Consider the following 26,282-nt stretch of genomic DNA (forward strand, 5'->3'; position numbering starts at 1 on the left):
TTTCTAATAAAACCAAACTTCTACCAATACTACAACCCATCAATTTCATTCCTATGTATATATACTACAGAAGTCTGTAAATATGTTCATGAAAAGACAGGTACAGGGCTTCCCTGGTGGCGCAGTGGTTGAAAGTCCACCTGCTGATGCAGGGGACGTGGGTTCATGCCCCGGTCCAGGAAGATCCCACATGCCGCGGAGCGGCTGGGCCCGTGAGACATGGCCACTGAGCCTGTGCGTCTGGAGCCTGTGCTCCGCAACGAGAGAGGCCACAGCAGTGAGAGGCCCACGTACCACAAAAAAAAAAAAAAAAAGAGACAGGTACAAGAATTTCATAACATCTTTATTCATAACAGCCCAAACTTAGAAGCAACCCTTGTGTCCATCAGCCATAGAATGAGCAGAGAAATTTTGATATAGCCATATAAGTGAATACTACATATATACTGTATAATTCCACTTATGTGAAGTTTAGCATCAAAATAGTGGTTACAGGAAGCAACTCAAATGCCCATCAGCTGATGAATGGATAATCAAAATGTGGTAAGTTCATACAAGGGAATATTATTCAGTCATTAAAAAGAAATGAAGTAGTGATACATGCTATAACATGGATGAATCTTGAAAACATGCTAAGTGAAATAAACCAGTCACAAAAGACCACATATCATATGATTCCACTTATACGAAATGTCCAGAATTAGCAAATTTATAGAGACAGAGAGTAGATTAGTCCTTTCCAAGGGCTTGGGAGAGGGGATAATAGAATAAGTTACTGCGAATGGGGATGAAGTTTCTTTTCGGGGTGATGAAAATGTTATGGAGAGTGGTGACGGTTACACAACCATGTGAATCTACTAAAAACTACTGAATTGTACATTTTAAAATGGTGAATTTTATGATATGTGAATTATATCTCAATTTTTTAAATAGTGGTTTATTTGGAGTAGGGAGGGGACAGTAATTGCCTGGACATGGCGTGGGATGGGCCTTCTGGGGTGATAAAAGTGTTTTTATCTTAATCTAGGTAGCAGTTACATGGTATATACATATATAAAAACTTATTGATATTTATGTCTATGATTTGTACAGGTTATTTTTGTGTATGTAGTGTGGGTGAGTACCTTTCTCTGATAAAACACTATATGGAAAATCATTACTATCACCATTTTCCAACCACTAAAAGTATTAGCATTAGGCAAATTTGGATAGAATTAAGTTGTACCATGTATGGAATAGAACACTGCAGCAGACACAACTACCTAATTTCATTCAATAATTACATACTACTGGCATAGAGTGTATTTTTATGTAAAACATACATAGGAAGTGGCATTAATGAATAGTTACAAAGAGTTTTTGCATGCAAGTTGCTTGCCTATCTCACCAGGAAAATAAGACAAACTCACTAGTCTGTCAAAGTTACAAGGAAAAGTGAACAAGTTGGAAAAAGGAAGCCAGCTTTAGGGAAAATACATTATTGGCAGCAGCTCAGAAGAGTGTATAATTAAGGAATGTTTGGGAAAAAGAGAGCTGATCTACTCAGGCCAAACCAAAGTGAGATCTTGGTCATTTATAATTAATCAATATTTATGTTTTTTTCACTTCATGTAGTTGAAACAGCTTTTTTTAAATGACTGGTACATCATAACGAATTTCTATCACTAAATGTAGTGTCTACTATCTTAAGTTTGTATCAATGCTGTTAATAAGACCTGAAAACAGAACAGTAAATACTGCCAGTTTTTTCACTGTTTACTTAATAGTATATATGTTGTCATGGTGACTAAACCATTTCAATGTTTTAAGGACCAAAAATAAACAAACTTTCCTTATATACATGAGCCCATTTAGTAGCACAGGAGACATACATAGGTTTTCTTAAGTTTAAGAAATTCCTTCAAAACTCATTAATATTCTGCAATATACTAGAAACCAAATGATCATCTTTTTGATATAGCATGCTATGTTGACATTATTAAAGGGACTTCTGGGAAATTAACTCTGAATGAATTTTGTTTTATGTATTACTTACATTGCTATTTGCTACCAATGTCTTCATTGCTGAGAAACGAGACATGACAGTAATCAAACTTGTTGCAATTCTCATCATCCAGAAAATAGCCATGAATACAAGAGAAGTAAAACTGTCCATGAATAGGAGAAAAGACCGTCACACGCATGTGAGATCTGCATGTAACAGATGCCCTCAGACGTCACTTGATTCTTCAAGGAACTCTACCAGAGCCCCACATCCTGCAAACATGACCTAGTTTCTGCATATGGCAGGTCAAAGACAGCAAATTGTTAGAAATTTTGCTGGAGGTGTGTGCTGACTGTGAGGAAAAGCAATAGATGAGAGGCTAAAGAAATATTCAAAAAAACAAAATGTAATGATGAACATATGGAAATGAAAACTTAAAACATAATATCATTTATAATTTATAAAATAAAATAGTAAATCTAACAAAACAGGGACAGGATCTGTTTTCTGAAAATTACAAGACGCTGATGAAGGAAATCAAAGAAGACCTAAATGAATGGAGAGATATACCATGTTAATGAATTGGAAGACCCAACATAGTAAATAGGTCAACTCTCCCCAGATTTATCTATAAGTTTAATGCAACTCCTATCAAAATTCCAGCAAGGTTTTTTGGTAGACACAGACAAGCTTATTCTGAAATGTAAATGGAAAGGTGTAAGATCTAGAATAGCTCAGAGCATTGAAAAAGGAACAAGGTAGTAGGAATCACTCTATCCAATGTTATGGTATATTATATAGCTGTAGCAATGAAAACAGAATGATATTGGCAAAGACACTCTTTTCAACAAATGGTGCTGGAAAAATTGGACATACAGTGGCAAAAAAAGGCCAAACTTCAACCTAAATCTTACATCTTACACAAAAATTAACTCAAAATGCATCATGGACTTAAATATAAAATGTAAGACTATAAAACTTGAAGAGAATGAAAAGACAAACAACAAACTGGAAAAAAATACTTGCAAATCATATATCCAACAAGGGACAAATATCTAAAATATATAAGAAGTACCAAAACTCAACATTAAAAAAAAAAATCCACTTCGTAAACAGGCAAAAGACATGAAAGGATGTTTTACTGAAGAGAACAAACAGATGAAAAATAAGCACATGAAAATATGTTCACCATTATTAGCCATTAGGGAAATACAAATTAAACCTACAATGTGATATTACTGCCCACCTAAAATAAAAAATAGTGATAACCTCAAATGATGCGAGGATGCAGAGAAAACAGATTGTTCATATATTGCTGGTGGGTATACAAAACTGTATATCTACTCTGGTAGTTTCATACAAAACTAACATGTGCTTAACATATGACCCAGCAATTACACTCTTGAGCATTTATCCCAAAGAAAGGAAAATTAACATCCACACAAAAACCTGTCCATGAACGTTTATCGTAGTTCTATTTGTAATAGCCCCAAATGGAAACAACACAAATTTTCTTCAGTGGGTGAATAGCTGAACAAACTGTGGTACATCTATGCCATGGCATACCATTCAGTAATGAAAAGGAACAAACTAGTGATACACACAATAATTTGGATGGATCTCAAGGGAGTTACACACACAATGAAAAAAGCTAATGTCACAAGTTTACATGATTTGATTTATATAGCATTCTTGAAATGACAATATTAAAAAGCTGGAGAATAGATTAGCGGTTGCCAGGATTTAGGAAGGTGTGGGTGAGAGAGGAGGCTGTGGCAGTGAAAGGATAGCACGAGGGACCCTGTGATAGAACTGCCCTGTACTTTGACTGTGGTGGTGGTTGCATGAACCTATGCTTGTGATAAAATTGCTGGTTGTAGAACCAAACACAGACACACATACACACAGAGAGAAATTAGTGTGTGTAAACTGGCGAAGTTTGAATAAGGTTGATGATTCATATCAATGTCATCTTCCTGGTTATGAGGGAAACCGAGTGAAAGGTAGAATCTCTCTATGATGCTTCTAACAACTGCATATGATTTACAATTATCTCAAAATAAAAAGTTTTTTTTAAATAAAGCTAAGAGCTTTGTATTAACAAAAACTAAAAGTTTTTTCCCTCTCCTTTCAGGAAGGGCAAATATTCCTTCAAACAACCAGAGCTCCTAGAACATCAACTAATAACAGAGCATTGCATTCGGTGCCATTAATACACTTTTATTGTGTTACTTTTCATAAAGCTAAAAATACTTGAGAACGCCCCTCAGTAGGAGAACCGTCTGTATGCTCTGGATTTACATGTGCCACCTTGGCTGGAAGATTAGTTTAATCTCATCAGAGACAACTACAGTTTGTCCTTCTGCCCCAGGGTAAGCCAAATGCCAAACCTCTGACCTGAGGCATTAGCCTCTAGCAAAAAGCCAAAGGCTTTAGTCAAAAAACCCTTTGCTCTGGGAAACCAAGCTGTAATTTTGCAATTTATAACAGCTCTCTATAAAATATTCCAGTTTCATCTTCTTAAATGCCCAGACACTTCAAAACTGTACTGAAAATCTCATTTAGACAAAGAGTATGTTTGGTCCTTAGTGATGCTTTAGACCTGAACAAAATCTTTATGCAATTATTATTTTTCCAGTTAATGAATCCTTTAATGATATTAGCTTTGCAAAGTGTGTTAACTAATCTAATACACTAAGAAAGCAGTATAACTGCTTTCCTAAGTCCACAGAGGTTTTCAAAGCAAAACAGGAGTGAAGGGGGCAGGGCACAACCTTTAAAAGAATGACATAGCCCAATGACATAGCTGATTAGAACCAAATAGGTCCAAGATGGACTAGACCTTGAGCCTCAGTATATGCTCATTGTAACACATCAGCAAGCTAAATGACACACCCACATGGGCCAGACAGTTCCAAGGCCAACCATAAAGGTCAGAGAGTGGGCGGTGGCCCAATTCCTGGAAATCCCCACCCCTTCCCCAAATAGCTGGAATACCCCTCCCACTCATCAGCCTATGAAATTACCCACCCCTATAAAAACTGACAACCCCGTACCCTGGTGCCACTCTGGCCTTCTGAGATGGTCCACACTCTGTCTGTGGAGTGTGGTTCTCTCTAAATAAATCCACTTCTTATCTATCACTTTGTCCCAGCGCGTGGGTTCAAGCCCCAATCAGAGTTACACCAGTTTCAAAAGCACTCTAAAACAGTTCTATCATTGTTTCCTATTTCGTTTGCTCATCGATTGATGGTCACCTATGAATTCCAGAAACATGTTTTGTCTTTCAGATATAAACAAAAAAATATATACAGCCACTACCTTCAGAGTTTCTAGTCTACTGGTTAAGATAGCTTAACAACAACAACTACTGCACTCTTTTATCAACAAAATATGAGTAACATTCTGGGAAAGCCCAAAGACCTGAGTGACTCAAAAGTTAACCTTGCTGAGGTTGAGGAAGATAGCGGAAGAGTAAGACATGGAGATCACCTTCCTCCCCAGAGATACATCAGAAATACATCTACACGTGGAACAACTACAGAACACCCACTGAACGCTGGCAGAAGACCTCAGACCTCCCAAAAGGCAAGAAAGTCCCCACGTACCTCGGTAGGGCAAAAGAAAAAAGAAAACACAGAGACAAAAGAATAGGGACAGGACTTGCACCAGTGGGAGGGAGCTGTGAAAGAGGAAAGGTTTCCACACACACTAGGAAGCCCCTTCGCGGGTGGAGACTACGGGTGTCAGAGCGCGGGAAGCTTCAGAGCTACGGAGGAGAGCGCAGCCACAGGGGTGCGGAGGGCAAAGCGGAGAGATTCCCAAACAGAGGACCAGTGCCGACCAGCACTCACCAGCCCCAGAGGCTTGTCTGCTCACCGGCCGGGGTGGGCGGGGGCTGGGAGCTGAGGCTCCGGCTTCGGAGGTCAGATCCCAGGGAGAGGACTGGGTTTGGCGGCGTGAACACAGCCTGAAGGGGGCTAGTGCGCCACAGCTAGCAGGGAGGGAGTCCGGGAAAAAGTCTGGAGCTGCCAAAGAGGAGAGAGACTTTTTCTTGCCCCTTTGTTTCCTGGTGCGCGAGGAGAGCGGATTAAGAGCGCTGCTTAAGGGAGCTCCAGAGACGGGCACAGCCGCGGCTATCAGCGCAGACCCCAGACACGGGCATGAGACGCTAAGGCTGCTGCTGCCGCCACCAAGAAGTCTGTGTGCGAGCACAGGTCACTATACTCCACTCCCCTCCTGGGAGCCTGTGCAGCCTGCCACTGCCAGGGTCCCGTGATCCAGGGACAACTTAGCCAAGAGAACGCACGGTGCGCCTCAGACTGCTGCAACGTCACACTGGCCTCTGCCACCGCAGGCTCGCCCCGCACTCCGTACCCCTCCCTCCCCCCGGCCTGAGTGAGCCAGAACCCCTGAAGCGCTGCTCTTTTAACCCCGTCTGGTCTGAAGAACAGACGGCCGCAGGCGACCTACACGCAGAGGCGGGGCCAAATCCAAAGCTGAACCCCAGGAGCTGTGTGAACAAAGAGAAAGAGAAATGTCTCCCAGCAGCCTCAGAAGCACCAGATTAAAGCTCCATAATCAACTTGGTGTACCCTGCATCTGTAGAATACCTGAATAGACGACGAATCATCCCAAATTTAGGAGGTGGTCTTGGAGAGCAAGATATATTATTTTTTCCCCTTTTCCCCTTTTTGTGAGTGTGTATGTGTATGCTTCTGTGTGAGATTTTGTCTGTAAAGCTTTGCTTTCACCATTTCTCCTAGGGTTCTGTCTGTCCGTTTTTCTTTTTTTTTTTTAACTTAAAAAAATTTTTTTTCCTCATAAATATTTTTTATTTTAATAAATTTATATTATTTTAATTTATTTTTTTCTTTCTTCCTTCCTTCCTTCCTCCCTCCCTCTCCTTCCTTCCTTCCTTCCTTCCTTTCATTTCTTTCCCTTTCTTTCTTTCTTTCTTGCTTTCTCTCTTTTCTTTATTTCTACTTGTTCTCCCTTTTATTCGGAGCCCTGTGGATGAAAAGCTCTTGGTGCTCCAGCCAGGAGTCAGTGCAATGCCTCTGAGATGGGAGAGGCAAATACAGGACACTGGTCCACAAGAGACCTCCCAGCTCCATGTAATATCAAATGGCGAAAATCTCCCAGAGATCTACATCTCAACATCAAGACCCAGCTCCACTCAACGACCAGCAAGCTACAGTGCTGCATACACTATGACAAACAACTAGCAAGACAGGAACACAACCCCATCCATTAGCACAGAGGCTGCGTAAAACAATAATACAGCTACAGACACCCCAAAACATACCACCGGACGTGGACCTGCCCACCAGAAAGACAGGATCCAGGCTCATCCACCAGAACACAGGCACTAGTCCCCTCCACCAGGAAGCCTAAACAACCCACTGAACCAACTTTAGCCACTGGGGACAGACACCAAAAACAACGGGAACTAGGAACCTGCAGCCTGCAAAAAGGAGACCCCAAACACAGTAAGATAAGCAAAATGAGAAGACAGAAAAACACACAGCAGATGAAGCAGCAAGGTAAAAACCCACCAGACCTAACAAATGAAGAGGAAATAGGCAGCCTACCTGAAAAAGAATTTGGAATAATGATAGTAAACATGATCCAAAATCTTGGATATAGAATAGAAAAAATGCAAGAAACATTTAAAAAGGACCTAGAAGAACTAAAGAGGAAACAAGCAATGATGAACAACACAATAAATGAAATTAAAAATACGCTAGAACGAATCAATAGCAGAATAACTGAGGCAGAAAAACGGATAAGTGACATGAAAGATAAAATAGTGGAAATAACTACTGCAGAGCAGAATAAAGAAAAAAGAATGAAAAGAACTGAGGACAGTCTCAGAGACCTCTGAGACAACATTAAATGCACCAACATTCGAACTAAAGGGGTCGCAGAAGAAGAAGAGAAAAAGAAAGGGACTGAGAAAATATTTGAAGAGATTACAGTTGAAAACTCACCTAATATGGAAAAGGAAATAGTTAATCAAGTCCAGGAAGCACAGAGAGTCCCATACAGGATAAATCCAAGGAGAAACACGCCAAGACACATATTAATCAAACTGTCAAAAATTAAATACAAAGAAAACATATTAAAAGCAGCAAGGGAAAAACAACAACACACAAGGGAATCCCCATAGGGTTAACAGCTGATCTTTCAGCAGAAACTCTGCAAGCCAGAAGGGACTGGCAGGACATATTTAAAGTGATGAAGGAGAAAAACCTATAACCAAGATTACTCTAACCACCAAGGATCTCATTCAGATTTGATGGAGAAATTAAAACCTTTAAATACAAGCAAAACCTGAGAGAGTTCAGGACCACCAAACCACCTTTACAACAAATGCTAAAGGAAATTCTCTAGGCAAGAAACACAAGAGAAGGAAAAGATCTACAATAACGAACCCAAAACAATTTAGAAAATGGGAATAGGAACATAAATATCGATAATTACCTTAAATGTAAATGGATTAAATGCTCCAACCAAAAGACACAGACTGGCTGAACGTATATAAAAACAAGACCCGTATATATGCTGTCTACAAGACACACACCTCAGACCTAGGGACACATACAGACTGAATGTGAGGGGATGGAAAAAGGTATTCCATGCAAATGGAAATCAAAAGAAAGCTGGAGTAGCAATTCTCATATCAGACACAATAGACTTTAAAATAAAGACTATTAAAAGAGACAAAGAAGGACACTATATAATGATCAAGGGATCGATCCAAGAAGAAGATATGACAATTGTAAATATTTCTGCACCCAATATAGGAGCACCTCAATACATAAGGCAAATAATAACAGCCATAAAAGGGGAAATCGACAGTAACACAATCATAGTAGGGGAATTTAACACTCCACTTTCACCAATGGACAGATCATCCTAAATGAAAAAAAAATAAGGAAACACAAGCATTAAATGATACATTAAACAAGATGGACTTAATTGATATATATAGGACGTTCCATCCAAAAACAACAGAATACACATTTTTCTCAAGTGCTCATGGAACATTCTCCAGGATAGATCATATCTTGGGTCACAAATCAACCCTTGGTAAATTTAAGAAAATTGAAATCATATCAAGTATCTTTTCCGACCACAACGCTATGAGACTAGATATCAATTACTGGAAAAGATCTGTATAAAATGCAAACACATGGAGGGTAAACAATACACTACCTAATAACGAAGTAATCACTGAAGAAATCAAAGAGGAAATCAAAAAATACCTAGAAACAAATGACAATGGGACACAATGACCCAAAACCTATGGGATGCAGCAAAAGCAGTCCTAAGAGGGAAGTTTATAGCAATACAATCCTACCTTAAGAAACAGGAAACATCTCAAATAAAAAACCTAACCTTGTACCTAAAGCAATTAGAGAAAGAAAAACAAAAAAACCCCAAAGTTAGCAGAAGGAAAGAAATCTTAAAGATCAGATCAGAAATAAATGAAAAAGAAATGAAGGAAATGATAGCAAAGATCAATAAAACTAAAAGCTGGTTCTTTGAGAAGATAAACAAAATTGGTAAACCATTACCCAGACTCATCAAGAAAAAAAGGGAGAAGACTGAAATCAATAGAATTAGAAATGAAAAAGGAGAAGTAACAACTGACACTGCAGAAATACAAAGGATCATGAGAGATTACTACAAACAACTCTATGCCAATAAAATGGACAACCTGGAAGGAATGGACAAATATTTAGAAATGCACAACCTGCTGAGACTGATACAGAAAGAAATAGAAAATATGAACACACCAATCTCAAGTACTGAAATTGAAACTGTGATTAAAAATCTTCCAACAAACAAAAGCCCAGGACCAGATGGCTTCACAAGTGAATTCTATCAAACATTTAGAGAAGAGCTAACACCTATCCTTCTCAAACTCGTCTAAAATATAGCAGAGGGAGGAACATTCCCAAACTCAGTCTATGAAGCCACCATCACCCTGATACCAAAACCAGACAAAGATGTCACAAAGAAAGAAAACTAAAGGTCAATATCACTGATGAACATAGATGCAAAAATCGTCAACAAAGTACTAGCAAACAGAATGCAACAGCACATTAAAAGGATCATACACCATGATCAAGTGGGTTTTATTCCAGGAATGCAAGGTTTCTTCAATATACCCAAATCAATCAATGTGATACACCATATTAACAAATTGATGGAGAAAAACCATATGATCATCTCAATAGATGCAGAGAAAGCTTTCCACAAAATTCAACACCCATTTATGATAAAAACCCTGCAGAAGGTACGCATAGAGGGAAATTTCCTCAACATAATAAAGGCCATATATGACAAACCCACAGCCAACATCGTCCTCAATGGTGAAAAACTGAAAGCATTTCCACTAGGATCAGGAACAAGACAAGGTTGCCCACTCTCACCACTCTTATTCAACACAGTTTTGGAAGTTTTAGCCACAGCAATCACAGAAGAAAAAGAAATAAAATGAATCCAAATCGGAAAAGAAGAAAGCTGTCACTGTTTGCAGATGACATGATACTATACATAGAGAATCCTAAAGATGTTACCAGAAAACTACTAGAGCTAATCAATGAATTTGGTAAAGTACAAGGATACAAAATTAATGCACAGAAATCTCTGGCATTCCTATACACTAATGATGAAAAATCTGAAAGTGAAATTAAGAAAACACTCCCATTTACCATTGCAACAAAAAGAATAAAATATCTAGGAATAAACCTACCTAAGGAGACAAAAGACCTGTACGCAGAAAATTATAAGACACTGATGAAAGAAATTAAAGATGATACAAATAGATGGAGAGATATACCATGTTCTTGGATTGGAAGAATCAACATTGTGGAAATGACTCTACTACCCAAAGCAATCTACAGATTCAATGCAATCCCTATCAAACTATCACTGGCATTTTTCACAGAACTAGAACAAAAAATTTCACAATTTGTATGGAAACAGAAAATATCCCAAATAGCCAAAGCAATCTTGAGAACGAAAAATGGAGCTGGAGGAATCAGGCTCCCTGCCTTCAGACTATACTACAAAGCTACAGTAATCAAGACAGTATGGTACTGGCACAAAAACAGAAATATAGATCAATGGAACAGGATAGAAACCCCAGAAATAAACCCATGCACATATGGTTCCCCTATCTTTGATAAAGGAGGGAAGAATGTACAGTGGAAAAGACAGTTACTTCAATAAGTGGTGCTGATAAAACTGGACAGGTACATGTAAAAGTATGAAATTAGAACAGTCCCTAACACCACACACAAAAATAGACTCAAAATGTATTAAAGGCCTAAACATAAGGCCAGACACTATCAAACTCTTAGATGAAAACAAATGCAGAATGCTCTATGACATAAATCACAGCAAAATCCTTTTTGACCCACCTCATAGAGAAATGGAAATAAAAACAAAAATAAACAAATGGGACCTAATGAAACTGAAAACCTTTTGCACAGCAAAGGAAACCATAAGCAAGACGAAAAGACAACCCTCAGAATGGGAGAAAATATTTGCAAATGAAGCAACTGACAAAGGATTAATTTTCAAAATTTACAAGCAGCTCATGCAGCTCAATAACAAAAAACCAAACAACCCAATCCAAAAATGGGCAGAAGACCTAAATAGACATTTCTCCAAAGAAGATATACAGATTGCCAACAAACACATGAAAGAATGCTCAACATCATTAATCATTGGAGAAATGCAAATCAAAACTACAATGAGATATCATCTCACACCAGTCAGAATGGCCATCATCAAAAAATCGAGAAAAAATAAATGCTGGAGAGGGTATGGAGAGAAGGGACCACTCTTGCACTGTTGGTGGGAATGTAAAGTGATACAGCCACTATAAAGAACAGTATGAAGGTTCCTTAGAAAACTACAAATAGAAGTACCATATGACCCAGCAATCCCACTACTGGGCATATACCCTGAGAAAACCATAATTCAAAATAGTCATGTAACAAAATGTTCACTGCAGCTCTATTTACAATAGCCAGGACATGGAAGCAACCTAAGTGTTCATCTACAGATGAATGGATAAAGATGATGTGGCACATATATACAATGGAATATTACTCAGCCATAAAAAGAAACGAAATTGAGTTATTTGTAGTGAGGTGGATGGACCTAGAGTCTGTTATACAGAGTGAAGTAAGTTAGAAAGAGAAAAACAAATACTGTATGCTAACACATATATACGGAATCTAAGAAAAAGAAAATCATGAAGTACCTAGGGGTAAGACGGGAATAAAGACACAGACCTACTAGAGCATGGACTTGACGATATGGGGAGGGGGAAGGGTAAGCTGTGATAAAGTGGGAGAGTGGCATGGACATATATACACTACCAAACGTAAAATAGATAGCTAGTGGGAAGCAGCCGCATAACACAGGGAGATTAGCTAGGTAGTTTGTGACCACCTAGAGGGGCAGGAGGGAGGGAGATGCAAGAGGGAAGAGATATGGGAACATATGTATATTTATAACTGATTCACTTTGTTATAAAGCAGAAACTAACACACCATCGTAAAGCAGTTATACTCCAATAAAGATGTTAAAAAAAAAAAAAAAAAGAAAAGTTAACCTTGCCCTGGATAGTCAGCCTTACGCCTATTTTGAAATCCCAGTATCTAATATTTTACTAGAGTAGCAAATCAAATATCCTCCTCCTCAGGTTCAAACACAGCTTGGCAGGGATTTCAATATTGTTTTCTTAGATTCAATTGGTTCATATTTTGAAAGAAATAGAAAATGACACCAACAATTTTAATCCTTATGAAAATTATACAATGCAGATCTTATTTCCATTTTACAAAGGTCAATAAGATTCATGGTCTGGGTGACTTAAAGCCCTTTTGCTCTTTCTATAACACAGCATTTTCATATACCTTTTGGGTATTTGTATGTTTTTTATGGAGAAATGTCTATTCAAGACATTTGCCCATTTTTAAATTGGGTTATTTGTTTTTTTGCTGTTTAGTTGTGTGAGTTCCTTATATATTTTGGATATTAACCCCTCAACAGACATAGGTTTGCAAATATCTTCTCCCATTCTGTAAGTTGCCTTTTCACCTGTTATTTGCTTTCCTTGCTGTGCAGAAGCTTTCTGGTTTGATGCAGTTCCATTTGTCTATTTTTGCTTTTGTTGCCTATGCTATTGGTGTCATATCCAAGAAATCATTGCAAAGATTTAAACATAATACCTGAGACTCTAAAATTCCTAGGAGAAAACATAGGGAAAATTTTCTTGATTGTCTTTTTGTCATTGTCTTGGCAATGTCTTAATCCATTTTGAGTTGATTTTTGTGTGTGGTGTTAGATAAGATCCCAATTTCATTCTTTTGCATTTGAATGTCCAGTTTTCCAAACACCATTTGTTGAAGAGACTTTCCTTTCCCCATTGTGAATTCTTGGCACCCTTGTCAAAGATCAGTTGACTATTTATGTGCAAATTTAATTCTGAACTCTCTATTCTGTTCCATGGTCTATATGTCTGTCTCTAGGCCTGCACCATACTATTTTAATTACTGCAGACTTGTAAAGTATTTTGTAATCAGGAAGTGTTATGTATCCAGTTTTGTTCTTTCTCAAGATTATTTTGGCTGTTTGAGGTTCTTTGTGGTTCCATATGAAATTGACACAGGTTTTTCATATTTAAGTCTTAAAGCCCAGAATTGATTGATATGGTGGGAAGGAGAGGTCAGATTGAGCTTTTTTCCTATGCCCAATAACATTTGTTGAATGGTCTTGCCTTTCCCACTCATGTATATTTGCCTATCTCTGTCATATATAATGTCTCTCCATATGTTTGGGGCTATTTTTACATTCATTAACTTGCGCCATTACCATATGTCAATTTGATTATCCCTATGCCAAAATCACACTCTTAATTACTACACATTACTCCTCCTCACTCCAATGTTTCATCTGTCTCCACTACTCTAATAAATCTGCTTTTATCAAGTCCACAAATATGCTCTATGTTGAAAAATCCAAGCAGAATTTTTCACATTTTATTTATATTTTAGAAGATTTCAAGATAGTTGTTCATTTTCTCTCTTGATTTCCATAAAATAAAATATTTCTGCTTTTGATCTGATATCACCAACCACTGATCAATGTCCTTTCAGGCCCTTTCTCATCTACTTCATCTAAATGTAGGAGTTTCTCAAAACTCTTTTCTCTTTCCTAGCTATAATGTCATTTTGAGTGATCACAGCCGTGTCTTCAAGGCCTTTTATATATTAATGGCTTCCAAATGTATATGTCCTTATGAACCCCAGAATTATATCCATTGATAAAATAAAAATTTATTGATCATCTAACATGTACCAATCACTATTCTAAGTGCAAATTACTCAGCAATGAACAAAAGAGGCAAAACTCCTTGCCTGCATGAAATGTTTATTCTAATAGTGGCACATTTAACAAATAAAGAAATGAACTATATATATAAAATACTTCAAGTTGTGATAAGTTCTGTGAAGAAAATTAAACTGTGGAAGTTACCTAAGGACTTTAAGGGTAGAGATGCTGCAATTTTAAATAGGATAGAAATCTGACAATCTGACTAGAGACGTAGTAATCTTAAGCAGAGGTCAGCAAACTAGGACCTGAGGGGCAAATCTGGACTTCCACTTGTGTTTGTATGGCCAGTAAGCTAAAAATGGTTTTTACATTTTTAAATAATTGAGGGAAAAAAGGAAAATAATATTTTATGACATGTAAAAGTATATGAAATTCAAATTAATGTAACTATAAATAAGCTTTCATTGGGACCGAGCAGTGTTCATTATTTACATGTTGTCTATGGCTCTTTTCATGCTACAATGACAAAGTTAAGTAGTTGAAACAAAGACCAAATGGCCCACAAAGTCTAGACTATGTACTTTCTGGTCCTTTACACAAAAAGTCTGCTGATCCCTGATCTTAATCAATATACTCTATTGCTTGCAAACAAAAGATTTGCATGACAAAGTCCTATTTGGATTCAATGCCAGAAGAAAATATATTAGTCTTTAGGCAAATGTGTTTGCCTCCTTTAATAGACAACATTTCTCTTTTTAATTTAGCTGCCAAGAAAATCAAAAGATCAATATGACCAAATTCAGTAAAAATGACACTCCAAGTGGCTAGACACCTCTATTGTATTTAATTCTTTCTTGTATATAAATGTGGAAGTGTTTATGCATGTCTGTTGTACTGTCTTGTTTTATATTGATTTTAATTTTATGAGAAGTCCATAAAAGTCAATACAAATATGAACAAACATAAGAATAAATATTTGATATACTATTTTAAGAGGTTATCCTTAAAACTATAATAACCAAACTGCCTTTCTCTATTATGGATTTGGAGTTAAAGTATTAAACAAGTACATGTCTAAATTCATGAGGAGGTGTAGTGCTCCTTGTGAAGAAAATATTTTCCTAATTTATGTAATATATAATATTCTCTTTAAGGAAAACATGTAACATCATTTGAAAGGCTTTTCTCAAGATTCTTAAATAATTGTGCAGGAAAGAACAAGTTTCAGTCAACTGGAAAATTTACCTCTGTGAAATAGCTCGTGCTTTGACACTAACATTCTTATGCATCATTGCAAATAGAGAACAGAGGTATATTAAGATTAAGTGATATCAGGTCTCACGTTTTATTAGTGAGAAAGTAAAGGTCATGGAATTAAGATTTGAGGTTTTCTCTCAGTTCTTTTGAATCTTCTATAATGTACTTTAAAACTAAGGATCAAAAAGGAAAAATTAAACTGTTTAGGGTTTTTTGTTTGCTTGTTTGTTTTGGTTTGTTTTGTTTTTGAATATTTTGGTTTTTCTTACCTTTGAACATTTTACAATAGCACTCAAAAAGCCACAGAAATGAAACTCTTCCTCTGTAAGTTTGTAGGGAGATTTATTACAAGAACTTTCTTAAAACCAATTAAAGATAAATTTATTATCAAGAATATTAACTCTAGTACTCCACCAAATTTTGATTACAGAATCAGGCCTTTTTCTTGTAATAGGTGTCCTATATAAGTAATAAGTTTGATGGTAGGACCACTATTGATATATTCATTCTGTAATTTCTTATAGTGGTACTGTATGTTTGTGGCAAGCTACATTCCTGTGAGTGGTGGGATTATGGGTGATTTATCATAGTTTCTTCTTTGCCTAGCTCTAATTTCTTATTTTATATAAGTCATGTATCTCTATTAAATAAACATTTTGGGGGGAAAATGGTTAGAAAAATATTTTTTTCTAACATTTTATTCATCCTTGGTAGAAATGATGAAAACAGAATGTGTAAAGTATGCTCTGGTCATGAATGTATTCTCTGATACTTGTCCACAAAGGCAGCAGACGCATTTCTAAACAAATATGTGCTGATTAGCTTAATCAGGACTAGGGAACCAGTGGAGTCCATATGCCCCCGTATGTGCTGTTATTGGTTTTAGAGTAAGATTTTCAGCCAATATGAATACTCAGTTCAAATTATTCCATAGCACATAGAATGTAGAGTCTATGTATAGTTAATTAATGAGTTAAGTAGCTAATGTACTAACTAGACCTTTGCTTTTTCTCCTTTCTTTTGTTTTCCATCTTCAGACCAGTTACTTGAGGATTAGCATACAGGTAATTTGAGTTCTGTTATAAAATATGTGAAGTTTCATTTTCTAACAAGCTTTTCTGTTCAAATTTTACTGCTTTCTCCATTGCCGTCTTAAACCTACATCCTCCAACCTTAACTAGATCCACTCCCTCTTCTATTATTTTTAAATCTTCCATAGCTCCCTGTATTATATTTCAAGCATCATCACAATTTGGAATCATACATTTAACTCTGGTTATTTAAGTCTTTCCTCTCACATTAAACTCAGAGCAACACAAGAGCAGGGACTATGTATACTTTTATTTACCACTCCATAGCAATTACTACAATATCCTGCAAAACCATGTTTCCCTTTTTTTCTTTCCCCTTGTGAAACCACGGTTTCAAGGTATAATTGATTTACAACATTATATTAGTTTCAGTTGTACAACATAGTGATTCAAAATTTTTATAGATTATACTCCATTTAAAGTTATTATACATAGTAGTTTGTACCTCTTAATCCCCTACCCCATCTTACCCCTCCACCTTCCCTCTTCCCACTGGTAACAACTACTTTCCTCTCTATATCTGAGTCTGTTTCTTTTTTGTTATATTCATTCGTTTGTTTTATTTTTTAGATTACACATATAAAGTGATAACATACAGTACTTGTCTCTCTGACTTATTTCACTAAGTGTAATACCCTCCAGGTCCCCCATTGTGGCAAAAGGCAAAATTTCATTCTTTTTTATGGCTGAGTAGTATTCCTATGTGTGTGTGTGTGTGTGTGTGTGTGTGTGTGTGGCACATCATCTTTATCCATTCACCTGTTGATGGACACTTAGATTACTTCCATATCTTGGCTATTGTAAGTAATGTTGCTATAAACACTGGGGTGCATGTATCTTTGCAAATTAGTGTTTTGTTTTCTTTGGATATGTGCCCAAGAGTGGAATTGCTAGATCATATGGTAGTTCTATGTTCTGTTTATTGAGGAACCTCCAAACTATTTTCCATAGTGTCTGTACCAATTTACATTCCCACCAACAGTGTCCAAGGGTTCCCTTTTCTCTACAGCCTCACTTACATTTGTTATTTCTGGTCTTTTTGATGATAGCCATTCTGATGGGTGTGAGGTGATATCTCATTGTTGTTTTGATTTGACTTTCATTTGTTGGGAAGTTTTTTTTTTTATTACTGATGCAATTTCATTACTGGTAATTTGTTCATATTTGCTATTTCTTCCTTGTTCAGTCTTGGGAGATTTATATTTCTAGGAAATTATCCATTTCCTCTAAGTTGTCCATTTTATTGGCATATAACTGTTGATAGTAATCTCTTATGAGCCTTTGTATTTCTGTGTTGTTGATTGTAACTACTTCTTTATTTCTGATTTTATTGATTCAGGCTCTCTTGCTTTTTTTTCTTGATGTGTCTGGCTAAAGGTTTATCAATTTTGTTTATCTTTTCAAAGAACCAGCTCTTACTTTCATTTATCTTTCTATATTTTTTCAGGCTCTATTCATTTACTTCTGCTCTCATCTTTATGACTTCTTTCCTTCTACTAACTTTGGGTTTTGTTTGTTCTTTTTCTTGTCCCTTGAGATATAAGTTTAGGTTGTTTATTCGAGAGTTTTCTTGTCTCCTGAGATAGGCTTGTATAAACTTCCCTTTTAGAACAGCTTTTGCTGCACCCCACAGATTTTAGATTACTGTGTTTTCATTTTAATTTGACTCTAGGTATTTTTTTATTTCTTCTTTGAATTCTACAATGATCCACTGGTTGTTTAGTAGCATACTTTTCAGCCTACAAGTGTTTGTGGTTTTTTGCAATTTTTTTCTTGTAGTTGATTTCTAGTCTTATGGTCGGAAAAGATGCTTGATAAAAAAAAATAAAGACAACAGTATGGACTGAATACCAAGCAAAGACTAAGGTAAAAATGATGCCAGGCATGACCTACATTTTATAGTTTATGATTAGTAAAGGAGGAAATCAATTGATTGTAACCTCAGTAAACTAAATTATTTGATTACACTTATTATTGCTTACCTTATGCAGGCACTATGTGGGCACTTTTCATCCTCTAGACAACTAAGTAAGGTGGGTGGTGGTATCTCCGTTGTTGATGTGAACACTGAGCATGGAAACCAATCCTCATGGTCAAGATAAAGCCAGGCTACTGAGCAAGTCATCCATGGCCCTACATGGACAACTCTTTCTCTTTCCTGGACTATAGCTATCAAATGACTCTGTAGTCCCTTCCTCAGAGGCTAGTGACAGAGTGGTGAGAAAATGAAATACAAACTAGCCCACTCTAATGCAATAAAGTAACTTCAACATGGTACATAAAAATAATGCACTTAATATTATTCCTAGAGAAAGGTTTAAGCCACTCAGGTTTTAACCTAAGTTATACAGTGTCTCCCTATCCTTACCAGAGAAAAATAATACTGCCTACTACCCGACACACAAAAAGTTTGCTAGTAATTTTATTAGCTAACAATAATATAAAGCTGGCATTGGAGAACTCTTAAACCATGCCAAAAGCCATGACACACCAAATATAATTTGATGCTTCAAATTTCTATCACAGAAAATATTAAAGTTCCTATCTACTTATAATGTTTCTAATAAACCCTTGAGTGTTATTTTATTTAACTTCTGATCCATGAAAGGAAAAATATAATTGAGGTTTCAGATAAAGTCTACCTTTTCAGGTAATGCCTGCAGGTCAGCTAGAAAAAAGAAATGTCAATAATAAGTCTGAATGCTTACCCTGTAATTTTTCACTAGGTAACAACTGAGAAGCACATGTGTACATGACAATAGTTAAATTCCCTTGCCATGTATAAGTATAGATATAAAGGTCACAGTTTTCAGATATTTGGGCCATGGTGCTTTCACAAAACAGGTTAAAATATAGTTTCCTATAATAATAAACTAGCCATAGTCTCTCTTGTCCAACAAGCAGTTTATTTAAAGACCACAGGAAAAACATGCCAATTGTCCAACGGGCCTGGGCTGGCTTAGCCCTCAACAGGGATACTGAGTCCTCATAATTTTTTTAAGATGGTATTTGTTCTGCTACCTTGGAAAAACCAGTTAGTTTCATGTGTAAAACTACAGTACTTAGATGTACTAATAAAAAGTTGTTGGGAAATAATTATTGAACCATTACTGAATTTTATTCTGTAATTTTTAATACAGGATCTCTTGAATATATGTTTCTTAATTGTAAAAAGGTTATGATACGTAATAGTACTCTAAATCATTCAGATACAGCTGTCATGTAATTTCAGTGTCAGGACCTACAAGTTCATTTTGGACGATGTTCTGTCTGTATCCTTTACCCACAGGGACTTAATTTCCTCCTGAAGCAGATAGATCACTGCATCTTTAAATACTTCAAATAGTTCAGGTCACCTGTCATACCTCTCCCCAAAGTCTTCAATTAGCCAAACAAAATATTCATATTTCCTTTAACTTATAACAAGATTCTCAGAACTTTATGTCATCATGATTATCTTCTAGTAAGTGTGCTGCCATTTGATAATATTTCTTTTAAAATATCCAGCTGATAGCTGAACATAATATTTTATCTATGATCTGAATAACATGGACTGTATTGGGATGCTTAGTACCTCTCTTGATCCAGAGACAAAAGTCCTATTAATGCATCTTAATACCAATTCAGTTTTGTTTTACTATCTTCACATGTATATACTTACATGGCATATTTAACTGGGGGGAGCTCTTTTTGGAAGGCTAGTGCTTTCACTCTTGGGTTCAGCTGTACATTGCTATAAAAACTTCTTGAAGCATTTAAATAATTTAAATATTGAACCAAGATAATGATACCATGAATATATAAGAATGTATCCCCATTTTTCACATTTAGGAATACAAAGAAATATTTAGACAGGCTTTCCTAAATTTAAAAATATGTTTGTATAAAAGTAAACTGATTAAAAGAAAGTTACTTTAATTCGTAGAAAAAAAATATATATTGCCTACTGTATTTGGAAGAAGTAAAGTGCTTCTGTTATAGATCTGGTTTAAAAATAATCCAAGATTTTAAAATATTCAAAATCAATTTCTTTACATTCTAAAGGCATAATTCTGCCAGAACTTTTCATATAATGGGATCTGCCTACTGATAACTTTATGCTTATTACAAAACCCATGAAACAAGAAATGAAGACCAAAGAGCTTTTTCTGAGTTTCTTCAAAGAACATGCTAGAAAAAAAAATATTAGACAGTGGAAAATAAAAAACCTTAAGGTTTTAAATTTCATTCTACAAAACAAGCTGAAAATGATTCCAGTATTATGAGAAATATGTGGTCTACACAACATGCTACAAGTTACATATTTTTTCATACAGTCCTAAAGCTGAAAATAAAGTCCCCAGCCATTTACTTTATTTGAATTATTTCTCAGTAAAATCATTTCAAACTGTAGGATAGAGTTTTTGAGCTTTAACTATCATCCTTTCTATTTTTTTCCCATAATCTGCTCTTTCCCTTTTAAATCCTCACTCATTCCACCCATTTCTCTTGTCTTTTAACTGCACAGAATGTTAGCAAGTAGCAAAGCCCAGAGGACGGATTTTGGTTATTAAATTTGAAAAGAATTTAAAGCAACTATAGTAATTAGTAGTCAATAAAATACTTTCAACCAAATCAAATTAATCTAGGTACTGTTTTATATTTTTAAATTGCCTAAGGCAAACTTGCATGATAAAAATGCTACAATCTCCACATCAGTAGTGATTTTAATGCCACAATTTGTATTAGAGAAAGCATTATTCACAAAAGACAAGCTAAGACTGAATTAAATCACAGTGATTAATTTGCTTGTGGGTTAAAGCTGAATTCAAAATATCTGTAAAATTAAGTATGTGGAAGCGACAGAATGAAATCTCAGTAATTGGGGCGAACGTTTTCTCTAATTAGCTGAAATGCATCATTAAATTCTATTGTACCAGCAGCTGAAAAAAATAGCTGTTTTAGAACTAACAAGAGAAGCGTTAGAACAAAGACATTTCGTTTCACACATTATATTTCGATCTTTTTCAGTACATACTCAAAAGTTAAATTTGATAACAACCACCATTGATAAAATGTTTGAAACAAACAATTAACAAAATGTAAGATAAGAAACATATAGGAAGACAAATATTTCACTTATTGAGGAACAGCAAGTCTAAGAGAGGTCTCTAATATCAAATATGGTATAACTGTCAGATGCTGTTTACTGAAGCTATCCTCAAGTAAATCTACACTTCTAAGATTATGACTACAATTACAGGATTTATGTGATTACTGTCATTGAACTTTCATTTTCTTTTTTCTACCCTTGTATTTTAACAGGCTCAACCAATGTCATTCTTATTATCAAAAGTAAAGATGAATAAAAAATAGTTAGATACACAGATGGATGGATGGATGAGATAAATAAGATAAAGAGATAGAGATGAGAGATAAGAGAGAGAAAGAAGATAGAAAGCTTTATTATGAAAGCCATATAAGCTCATTGGCTGCTGTGCTGAGAATAACCTATACAGGGATGGGGTGGATGCAGAGACCAATCACTTGGCTACAGAATAACCCAGATAGGACATGATGGTGACTTGAACCAGCTGATCTCAATGGAGGTGGTGAGAAATGGAGGTGGAGCCAATAGGATTTGGGGGAAGTTTCAACGTGGAAGCTTTGTCCTAAGCAACTGAGGTGTGGAGTTTCCATTAACTGCATTGAGGAAGAATGTCAGTAGAGCAGGTTTATGGGAGATGATTAGGAGTTCAGTTCTGGACAATTTCATTGGATATGAGTAGGCAGTTGAATAGGAGAATCTGTGGTTCAGGGAGTAGGTCCAGGATGAGTATGTATACTAGGGTGGTGTTAGCATATATTATTACAGTTATGAGATTGTATGATATCACTGAGGAGAGATTCTAGACAGAAAAGGCAAGAGGCATAAGGACTGAAGTCTAGATATCCCTAAATTTAGGATATTATCTTGGTAAAACTGTTTTCAAGAAGCACCCTACCAAGTTACACACAGACCAGAAAAATATGATAGTGTCAGTCACTACAGCCTTTGCTAATATTAGGCATTATATTTGATAGTCTCTTGTTCTTTCAATATTTATTCATTACAAGTGAAAATAAGACTTTTTGTATGTTTATTAGTAATTTGTACTTTTGTCTTCTATGCATTCAGCTCATTTTCCCCATGTATTCTAATTCTTCTTATTGATCTATAAAATCACTTTACATATTAAGGTAATTAACCTTTCACCTGTGATATTTGTTGCAGATGCTTTATCTCATTTTTGTTTCCATAGCTTTTGGTGTGAAAGGTTTTACATATTCTAGCCAAATTTATTCATCACTTAATTTGTTATGTACTCCATTGCATTAATACATACGAAGACTTCTGTATGTGCCATGGTTCTTTAAATCTGCTCTTCCTACTAGTCAAACACTACTCTAAAGATTTCCCATTTAGTTAGGAGGCACATCCATGATTTTGTCTTATCCAAAAGTTAATTCATTTTAATATTTTTAGTTATTTCTTTAAAAATCTTTTTATGTGAATTAAAATTTTATTTCACCTTTAATATTAACCTCCCCATTTTTTTTCCTATTACTCCCTTGCCCATGGATACTCTACCAATCAGAAGTACATTTCTATGACAATAAATGATGAACAGCAAACAACCAAAAAAAATGTCAATAATAAGAACTACATGGTGGGTGCACTTCCGTAAACACCCAATGCCAGTATATTACACCCTAACTGCGTCATGAAGCAGACAGTTGAACAGGTACTAGAGGGGAAGCTTGTGAGATTCTATTGGTTCCATTCCCGAACTAACCCAGCATCTGGGAACTTAGAGAAGGGAACTAAAAAATCTGCCATGTACCATATCTGTGGCATAAGCTCTGGGTCAGGTACTTTTCTAGTGTAAAGGGCTATTACTCCATCAGTTTACTGATGTTATCTGTCAACTACCATGAGACCACACTGAATTTTCTGGAAAGAAAAGCTTCTGACTGAGATAGTGATTGACAAGGTAAATGGTTGCGTCTTGAGCTCAGTGTCATTGAATGTGGACCTCAGAGAATATCCTGCTTCTAGCGATTTAAACACTGACTCTCACGTGCATCCCTCAAGAAGATCCTGTTCCTTCTTTGGATTCCCTCCCTACTAACCTTATATCAGTTTAGGTACACAGTAATCAAATTCCACAGGTATGCAGTTTTTCCTTTTCCCCTCTGTGGTCACACATTCCACTTTAAGGGGCCATTTAACTGCATCTTGTAAAATGTCAAAAGAAGAGCAAATCTCACCCTCTTTCATAACTCTTCCACATAGCTAGCCTCCAGTATCTCACTTGCACTCTCTCTGAAGGCTTCCCTCCCTCAGCTCTTACCCTCAAGTCCGTTCCCTTCAACTCCCCTCAATCCTCTGCTCCTAACACCTGCTCTGGCTTACAACTTCCTACTTGTTTCATGAAATTCCCCTAACTAAACATCTACTTTGTTCATTGGCTCTTTCACTTTGACATTGAAAGGTGCTTGTTGAGCAGGTCTGAAAGAAAAACTACAAGTCAACCTCATATGATTAAAAAAAATAAAATTTGTGGGAAATGGCAAGGAAGGTTATGTGCTATCTGATTATCATATGTCAAAAATCAGTACCTAAAAATAAAGACTTCGCTGATACTTATAAAGTGAAATAGCTTAAGATCAGTTTTCTCTAGAAGTCTTATGTGCAAGCCCTACTTGTCATTCCCTGTATTGGATGTGAATCAGCTGGGTGTAGGAAGTGAGAATTTATTTGATTTTGTTTATCATGAGGAGGACTTTGGTTTCTTCTTTGCCCCTAATATGAGTTAGATGGGAAAAATTTAAAGAGGTTCCATGAAAAGACAAGCAAGAAATTAGACAGGACAGGTGGATTGCAAGGGTCATATCCATTTCATAGATTTGTGTAGGGAAAAAGGGAAAACAAAGAACTATAAGTTGCATTATAGAACGTGTGATAGAGAGAAGAGAAATTTAAGTAGAGGGTAGAATAGAAGATATATAATCTTTTAGTTATAAGCAAGGAAGTTTCTTTCTGAATTTTAAATGGGCAAAATGTCAAAAGAGAAATCAAGAATAAAATCTAGCAAAAGAAATGGCATCACAGTTAGCATTTTAGAGGAATGTGACAAATTACTCTGAGTGGTAATGAGAATGTTTTGAGGAAATGAAATAATTAGCTGTTTTCAGGAACCACAATTCCTAAATTGAGTTTGATGACTAGTACTAATTGATGATTAATGGTTGAACATTTTCCACCTTCCAAGCACTAAATAATATGATTGACTGATTTGTCACTTATGAAATACAGAGTAACATTTATAAAGCAATTATACAAGTAATATGTGAGTGGGAAAGCTATGGGCATCTGAAGATCCTATTGAAACAGAAAATAAATAACAAGAACAATAATAATAACCCATACCTTTTCTGTGTCAATGCCTTTTGACATAGACCATGTTGAGACAATATAATCCATGACTCGTTCACTAAGGCCTTTGGGGACCTGATAGAGTTTCAGGAAGTCCCGTACATTATTCAGCATCTCATGGTACCGGTTGGTGTTGGCATACATTTGCTGGAAAATTGTGGTAACATTTCCAAAAATAGTTGCATAAAGAAGAGCTGCAAGAGAAGAAATGATGAAAATAAATCAACTATCCCAAGTGAAAAAAAATGAGGTGAATATTGGTGAAATCAATGAACCACTTGACAGAGATGCCTTTATAAACTTTTTGGCATATGCATGGTAACCCCTGAGCAGAGTGCCCAGAATTTGGTGTTCACTCAATAAGTGTTATCTTTAGCATGATAAACATGATTTTATGAGTGAGCACTACTCTAGTCATTGTGGTAAAACATGAGCGTGGTTGATAGATTTCATGAAGAATTAGATGATCCAAGGTTATGATTTGCCTAAGACATTCTTAGCCTTATGACTAAAGTTATCCTCCAGCCCTGTCCTCCTGAATGAAGCCTAATCAAGTTAAATTTTCGAGAGATTGATGATCCAGTTTAGAAATGTATGCTCTTTCTCACTGCTTGCTTCGTCCAGCTTTTGGATTACTTCCCTGCTTATCAATATTTTTGACAGAACAGAAATATAGGGAGGGAAGACAAATCAAAGTGTTCCATTTCTAGAAGATTCTAGAGAGAAACAGCATTGGAATTAACAGTTAAAATGAAACTTTGGGAGTGCCTGAAAATTCTAGTTATTAAATTTATGTCAGTAACCCAGTATCAAAAGGCTTTTTTATTTCATTATTTTAATTAAGAATAAAGTCAGTTTGCAAACAATTGTTATTCATCTACAGTGGCTAGGAAAGGAATAGGGTTTTTTAATGCCCCTGACTGCTACTCCCTCCCTCAACCCATAATTTACCAACTCTTCTCTCTCCAGATCTGGTCAGGTTACTAATGTTGACCTGATCTTGAAAAAGCTTTTAAAAGCAATTGAGTTCAGCCCCAGATCAACACACCTTCAATCACACACCACTCCCAGCCTATCTTGTCCCTTTGATTTTACTCCTTTGTTAACAGTAAGCTCTTTTGAAAAG

This window comes from Delphinapterus leucas, chromosome 2, assembly GCF_059928025.1.
Source record: "Delphinapterus leucas isolate spDelLeu-1000000601 "Yukka" chromosome 2, BTC_Dleu_Yukka2, whole genome shotgun sequence".
Taxonomy (NCBI): domain Eukaryota; kingdom Metazoa; phylum Chordata; class Mammalia; order Artiodactyla; family Monodontidae; genus Delphinapterus; species Delphinapterus leucas.